Source organism: Varanus komodoensis, unplaced genomic scaffold (assembly GCF_004798865.1).
Source record: "Varanus komodoensis strain SLA01 unplaced genomic scaffold, ASM479886v1 scaffold54, whole genome shotgun sequence".
Taxonomy (NCBI): domain Eukaryota; kingdom Metazoa; phylum Chordata; class Lepidosauria; order Squamata; family Varanidae; genus Varanus; species Varanus komodoensis.
Genome location: NW_025336142.1, coordinates 5,207,786 through 5,216,368, shown reverse-complemented (window position 1 = coordinate 5,216,368; position 8,583 = coordinate 5,207,786).

The following is an 8,583-nucleotide window of genomic DNA, read 5'->3' as shown; positions in this document are numbered from 1 at the left end:
GGTGGGAGGGCAGATATGGAAGCAGGCGTTCCTTTAGGTATCCGGGTCCCAAGCTGTTAAGGGCTTTATAGGTAATAACCAGCACCTTGAATTGATCCCGGACTTCAATGGGAAGCCAGTGAAGCTGGTAGAGGATGGGGTTATATGAGAATAACGCCCAGTCCCCATCAGCAACCTGGCTGCTCTATTTTGCACCATCGGAAGTATCCAGACTGTCTTCAAGGGCAGCCCCATGTCGAGCGCGTTACAGAAATCCAACTGGGAAGTAACCAGAGCATGCGTCACTGTAGCTAGGCAGTCATCCTCCAGGTAGGGACACAGCTGATGGATTAGCTGAAGCTGAAATTCTGAGTTTGGAGATTCCACCATGCATTCCGTGATGATAGGAGGAAGCAAAGATTTCCTCTCATCCCTCCCTTGCCCCTCGGGGCAACCATTATTCCCCCCTAGAGTCCCACCATCACCACCTATTTCCCTCTCCTACATACCTGACGGTGGGACTTGGGGCAACACCATCAGTGACACCAAAGGCTTTCTCTCCCAGTCCCCCACGGCAGTGCTTAGAGTACTGTATCTGCACGGCTGCTGTGAAAAGCCCAGGATCACAAAACCTTCCAGGTGCCCTTCATCCACTTCTACTCCCCACTCCATCTCCTAAAAATCTGTTCTGGAAGGCTGAGGATGCAACGCAGCAGATGAACACTGGTTTAGGGAGGAGCTTTTCCAGCTTAACCAGAGATTCAGCCTAGGACATGTCTCCATGCAAAGCTTTTATTCTACCTCTTAACTACAATCCCTCCTCGATTATTTGTGCATCCAAACAGATCAGTCATTAAAAAATCATGCACATTAGAATAACCCCAGGGGGAAGGACACCTTCTCTCTGGCTCCCCTCCCATGCCTGGTTTTGTATTTTTGGGGGTGCTTTGATTTGTTGTTGGACAGAGGGTCTCCTTCGTAGCATCACTGTCGGTTCCGTAGGAATGCGGATGAGCCCTGCCAGAATTGCATCTGCATGGAATTCCACTGGCATGGTCAGAATTTTCAGGGAAATGTACAGATGAACAGTAGGAAGAACTTTCTCACATCTCAGACTGTTCTGCAGATCTCTAGCACCTGCATATCCAAGCATAAAACTCTGCCCGTATAACTAGCAAGTGAACACATGATTAAACTACAACAGAGCAGATAAGCAAAGCTGATCCATCTGTGTGATTTCACCATATGCCGGTTTCTTTACTTAGTGCACACTGAAAAGGGGATCTATCAGAGATTAAATCCTCAAAATCCTTGGGAAGCATTTTATCAGATAAGAGTGCCCCATTTTTTAGCAACAAGAAAAAAAGCCGACAACACTTCTGGATCAACTTTGAGGTTGCACTGTGGATCAAACACAATAATATAAACATATTGGACCCTGCTTACTTTTACCCTGGAAAAGTATATTTTTCATCAGTAAAGAGCTGCTGAATATGGGAAAAACTATATGGCCTTTTTTCTGCAATATAATTTATAATTTATAAATACTATGATGGGAAAGATAAGGATTTTGTTCACATTTTAAAGTGAGCTTACCTAAGAGACCCGATGTGATGCAGTGGTTCAGAGCATGGGACTGGGACTCGGACGACCCAGGTTCTAGTCCCCGCTCGGCCATGGAGCCAGCTGGGTGACTTTGGGCCAGCCACAGACTCTCAGCCCAACCTACCTCACAGGATGGAGGAGGAGAATGATGTAAGCTGCCTTGAGCCCTTTGTAGGAAAAAGGCAGGATATAAATCCATAAATAAATAAACAAACAAACAAACAAATTTTTCTTATGGACCAATAAGGGAACTGTAACAAAGTTGTCCTTCAAAATGTGCATGAAAGTTGCAAAAGAATTCTCCAGTTAGAAAATGTAATCAAAAATCTGCATATTAGGTGAAAGGGCATAGAAAAACCTGCATATTGGTAAAAGTAAAATTACTAGGAAAATTGCTAGCAAAACATGTGACCATTCGGCAAAATTGCAGGAAAAAATGCATTGACTAGGAGAAACATAGAAACAGAGCGAGTCAGAAGGGAACCCCCCCCCCCAGGCCATCCAGTCTGACCCCCAGCTCCAGTCGGCTCCGCTCACAGCATACCCACCATGTGCATGTCCAGTCTATCCTTGAACACCCTCACCGATGGGGCCTCAACCACCTCCTGTGGAAGCCCATTCCACACCCTCGGGGTCCTGACTGTCAGGAAGTGCTTCCTGGCATCCAAATGGAACCTGGATTCCCTGAGCTTTGCTCCGTTGCAGCACGTCCTGCCTTCCTCTGCAGGGGAGAACAGGTCTCTACCCACCTCCATGTGACGTCCCCTCACATACCTGTTATGTTGCCAACAAATCCCCTCTGAGTCTCCTCTTCTCCAGGCTGAAGAGACCCAGTTCCCTCAGTCTTGCCTCATACCCCATCCCCTGCAAACCGGCCACCATCCTTGTGGCCCTACACTGCACTGACTCTAACCTGGCTATATCCTTTCTGTAATTAGTGGCCCAAAACTGAGCACAATACTCCAGTTGCAGGTGCACCAGAGTCATATAGAGTGGTAGTAATACCTCTCTCGATCTAGAAGCCACACTTCTGGCTATGCAACCCAGGGTGGCATTCACCGCCTTGACCACTGCATTACACTGCTGACTCATGTTTAGCCTGCAGTCAACCAGCACCCTGAGGTCTCTTTCACAAGTGCTGCTCTCCAGTACTTATGACACCTTTTCTTATGCCCCAGGTGCAAGACCGTGCACTTATCCACATAGAACGCCATCCTGTTGTCTCCTGCGCACTTCCAGAGTCTGTCCAGATCCTTCTGAATCCAGAGTACCTGCTCCTCAGTTGTGGCCACTGCCCCCATTTTAGTAACATCTGTGAATTTTATCAGCAGACTGGTCACCCCCTTTTCCAGGTCATTGATGAAAAAATTGAATAGGATCTCTCCCAGGACAGAGCCCTGGGGGACCCCACTTGTCACTGGCTGCCATCCTGATGATTCCCCACTAACGGTTACCCTCTGCTTTCAGTCCGTCAACCATGCCAAAGTTTTGATGTATCCCAAAACTCCTCAGTTTCTCCACCAGGATATCATGGGGCACTTTGTCAAAGGCCTTGCTGAAATCCAGGTAAACCACATCCGCTGCATCCCCTCCATCTAGCCATCTCGAAACCTTGTCATAGAATTCCACAAGGTTTGTCTGGCAGGACCTGTCTTTGCGGAAACCGTTTTCTGTGGCCACCAGCCTCCCTTCCGTATCTAGCATCGCTAGATCTCTCTCTATTATGAGCTGTTCCATTGTTTTTCCTACAATGGTCGTAAGGCTAACTGGCCTGTAATTCCCCATGCCCCTTCTACTACCCTTTTTAAAAACTGGGACCACTGATGCCACTCAGCACACAAAAAGTTGCTACTGTAAGGCCTGCTGATGATTTATCTATAGGGATGGATTTAAGAGGAGATTAAAGTAAGGTTATCCAGGACTACTAGGCCTGGTATCCCTGATCAGAAGCAGTATACCTATGTTGCTGGGGAACTCAGCTGGGGGTGACAGACACTCTTGTCTGCTTTGGAGGCTTCCCACAAGCAGTAGCTTGGCCAATGTATGAACCGAAAGCGGGACGAAATGGCCCTTAGCCCAAGCCTGCAAAGTCTTCCTATATCCTTATGACCCATGTGGATATACCAATGCTGCTGCTGCTGCTGCCACAAGAAACTCGAATAAAGGCAGCAGTAGTGCATGTTGGGAGGTTTTTTTATGCATCATATTCATGTCATGTACCTTCAATATTAATGTACAACCTGTACATGTGGTTAGAATAGCTTATAAATTAACCCTCCTAACTGCCAATCAAAACCCAAGGTCAGAAGGCATCCTGTAATTTAAATTAGGTATATCCTCCAGTCTCCCCACCCAATTTATTACTTAGTTTAATTCTCTTTCTATGCATTGTAGGTGATATTGCATGCTTTGAATGTGTGTTATTAAAAAGGTAAATAAATAGCTGATATTTAAAGTGCAACCTTCAGAATTCTGTATCTAGCCAGTTGCTCTGATCCTGGAATTTATTCAGGTTCAAGGGTGCTTGAGATGGCTACAGCCTTGGTGGAAGGACCAAAGCTCTGACCTGGTTTAGACATCGTACCAAACCATGGTGTGCAGTGTTGTTTCTTTTTGAAATCTGGCTTGTATCTTAACCCATTTCCCCAAAAACCCATGGTTTATTAATCAGCTACAAACTTCAAAGACAAGCCATGGTTGGTTTGCTGTTGTCTTAGAAGTTCTGGTCTGTTTGAACAATGGCTTACTGTGATGTCAGAACCCAGAAATGTGGCTTATCTCTGGTAGTGTTGTTCACCCCGAAAGAGGCATCCAGTAACAGCAGTCTAAAAAAGAAACTGTTCTGAAGGTTGGCAAAATGGTCTGGAAAGAAAAAATGAAAACAGGAAAACAAGCTGCGGTTTGTTTGCTCACCTTTAAATCTAATCTTAACTAAAGAAACAAACCATGGTTAACCTATATCTTATCACGCACAAACGCAGCCAAGGCTTTCATAAACACAATAGGATTATAGTATCAAGCTTCTGAATCCATACTGTTGCTTATTAAATAAATCTTTCCTCTCCGTGAGAGCAACTGCTAAGAATGAAGAACTTCACATTTCTGTACTGTTTCTACACAGTGCTGGTTTCAAAAATTTGCCCTGGGCAGTTTTTATTAAGAAAAAAATTAATTTAGCTTAATTAATTAGCATAAGAAATCCCATTCTTGATAAAGTATCTCCTAGAAACAAGTTGGAAACCACAGTAATCTCCTCTCCTCTCTTCTCTTGTGTTTTTTCCTGCAACTGACCCTTTATTTTTGTTTATCTCTGCATTCAGGATTTCCAGCCACGGAGTGGGTGAACCCATCCACAGTCAAAGCTGTTTTAAGGAATAATTGAAAGGAAGCTTTTATCTGCCTCAGCCTATCTATAACCATCAGTGGAGACAGAAACATTCATTATACAGCAAGAACAAGAAGAGGTCACTAAATGCTAAAGCATAATGCACAACCACATGTGGTGTCATCTGAGGTCTAACATCCCTGTTAACTCTCTAGTTATTGTTGCGGTGGAATGTATGCTTAGGGTACTAAATTAAAAAACCAATCAGAGAACTTCTGGGTAAGTGTTCCAAAAGTCCACATTTTGGACATTCCGCAAGCAAGATGAAGTTTGCTTTGCCTTAAGATGATCCACAAACTCCTTCCAAAATCTATTGGGAAACCTGATGAGATTCTTCTACCAACTTTTGGGGAATGATTCCCCTGCTGGAATGATCAAGGGAACTGGAAAGATTCTCAGCATGAAAGTGACCCTGCAGTGGCCTTTTGTTTATTTAGTGGGCCTTCTGCATTACTGTCCTATGAATAACATTTTTTTTTGTATCTGTTCTGAATTATACTCCAATATTTTGTTTATTTTCATAAAACATAAATCACTCACATTTTCAAGTATTGCTACAATTATTATTGGGGAGACACCCCAAAATTTGCAAAACTCTTGTAAAACTTTCTGTTGATGATTTTGTTAGAAACCTCCTGCAGCCTGCAAAAACTTTTCGCTTCTGTCATGGTTCTTTGCAGAATTTATGAGTTTGCTTACTCATTCTGCTTGTGGAGTCCTGTTGACCCCAATTGCAAGATTCTCCTACAATTCTTTTGTCTCATACTTGATGAAAAATTAGTGGCATTCAATGGAAGATGCCCTTTATATCCAAATTCACGAAATATGGGATAAAATTCTAGCTGTCTTTCAGTTCCAAAACTTCATATATTTATGATGCTGACATATATAAAGGAAAGAAAGAATGACTCCAAGCAGCTGAAAATTAAGGTCAGAAAAAGGCTGAGAAATGAATAATACATTCTGAACTGGCTATAAGACTTGATAACGTATTCACAGGTGTGCTACTAGCCAGGAAACTAACCAAGAAAAAGCTGATTCTGGTTATCACAATGAAAAACAGGCAGCAATGTCTTTAAAATAATTCATAGTAATGGATAGCAGGTGCTTCTTTAATATGGTTCAGTCATTTCTAGTGTGCTCTTAGTATTGCATGGCTGTTAGAGATATTAATGACTATTTGAATGTTCTCTGCAAAGGTTTTTCTATATACCCAAGATGAAAAAGATGTTATTCATTGAATTCATTCCACCATTCTATGAAAACGTGGCACCCAGTTTGGCTTGCAGACACAATTAAAGTTGATTAAAACAATGTATTCAATGACAGTAAAAACATAACTACAGAATTAATTTTTTAAAGAACAGCATTTCACCCAACAGACCCATTTAAAGGCCAAAGATCTTCTTGAATTAAGTGATCTTAGTCTTCTGGTAGATGAACACCTACCCTTTCTTATGAAGGACTTTCATGGAAGCAGCCAAAGTCCCTTGGATCACCAGCAAATGTGGACTTGAAAGAAAGGACTCTTTTTCAAAGATCTTAAGAACCACTGAGACATTGTACACTGGTCAGAGAGTTTCAGCTCTTTGGTGGTATAAAATGAGTAATGAACAGGTTCAAGGAAGAACGCGATCTTTCAGGTGGCCTGGTCCCAAGCCATGCAGGGCCACAGATGTCATGACAAGCAGTCTGAAGTCTACCCAGAAAAAGACTGGCAGCCAGAGAAGCTGCTATAACAAGGGAGTCAAGGAAAGGTGGGACTGCAGCTTGCCACAGGGAGGGGTTCATCGCTATCTTTACGTATTGAGCCTCCACTTTTGGGTGGTGGCAAGGCAGACTTTACAGAGTGTCTTGTCCCAGGGCCCTCAGAAACTTGGCGTCTGTATCCTCTGGTCAGGCAGTGGCCATGCTGAAGTCCCAGCCTGTGCAGTCTCAGTTCCGGCCCTGCAAGGACTCACCGATGTCCAATGTGTGGGGGGAACACATGCCCCTCTTCCCAGGTAACTGAGTCATGCTCCTTTGCCAAAGTGTGTTGCCCATCTCAGTTACATGGCAGGACATTCACCCCAGTCAAGCTCTGTTTAACCAGAATCATGTGCTTGAGGATATGTGTCTTCTAGATGTAGATGACCACCTTCCACACCACCTAGCCAGACAGGATGAAGTGCCCGTCCTTCACATGCATTCACAGAATTTTACAGGGAAGTGGTTCCGAATTCATCCACTTCCACTTGTAAACCCCCTGTGTTTTCCTACTAGTTCTTCCCAAACAATGAAATAAAACAAAGCCATTAAGGAAGAAATGATGGGAAAGGCTACACAATGCCTCTTGATTACAGAAGCTTTCTGTCTGGAGGAACTCGCTTTTTCTTTTCCCTCGACGTCACTTCTCTTATAAAAAAGTTTTGCACACTTTCAGAAAGTGGTGCATTGTATTTAGAGGAAACAGCCATGAAGTGCTTCCTACTTTTCAGCCCAGAATTAATTTAGCCCAAGAAGAAAACCATTTATGTTGTAAATACTTAGCAGCACAAGGAAAGATTGTGATGAATTCCTTTAAGCCACTACTTTTCCTACAAAAATAGAGATAAATTTCAAATTCCTCTTCATCAGAGTCCTAAGTGGTATTTAAGTGCTTTATTCCCAGTGAAAATATGCACACATTAGATGCTAGGCAACCTTTTTCAATAGCACAAAATACAGTATCTAATATTTAAAACCAGTTTAAAATGAGTGGGGAAGGTTAGCACAGACTTCTGATGTAGGAAACTGCCTGCATTGTTTGTCATTCCTAAGTATGCTTTTGAAATCTTCTGTCCCATTTCTCCATTCTTATTTTTCCTATCCACTAACATTTCCCCAGCTCTGGGTGTGTGTGTGTGTTAAGAATTTGCACAAATGGTGGTAAACATAAGTAAAATCAGTATGTGGACTTTCAGTCTCTCCTTCCTCCACCAAAGACATAAAATGTGCTATTCTACTTTAGATTCTTAATTTCTGAACTCATGATTTCTTCAGCTTAAACTCATCATCGAAGTGGGGTGTAGAATACTGGAACACAGTTAAAGAAGGATTGAGAGCAAGTGAATGAGTTCTGAATAGTGTGCCAAAGATGATCAAGGAATCAGAAATTAAGTTCTATGAAGAATACTGGAAGGAATTGCTTTGAGACAACTAGAAGAAGCTCTTCAAGTATCTAAGGCATGTCATTCAGAACAGGTACTACAGGATGCAAAATCATAGGCTCAAGTTACAAAGGGAAAGGTTTCAAGTGAACATCTAGAAAAACTTCCTAACCATCAGAGCAGTCAGCCAAGGGAATCGACAGCCTATGGAGGTCATGGGGTCTTTGCCATGGACCGATTCAAGTAGTGACTGGACAGCTACCAGTGAGCCATGCCTTAATTTGGTTTCCTGCACTGACCATAGGATTGGAGCTGATGGCCTCCGTGACCCCTTCCAAATCCTATATAAGGCACTTTCTCACCTAGGCTAGCCCCGGTGGTTGCATGTCCTTCTTAAAATAAGTGTGGCATCCCTTATGTGTGCAGTTATAGTATGTTTCTTGACAATGTGGTCACCTCAGCCTGTAGGTCAGCTGAATCATTTTG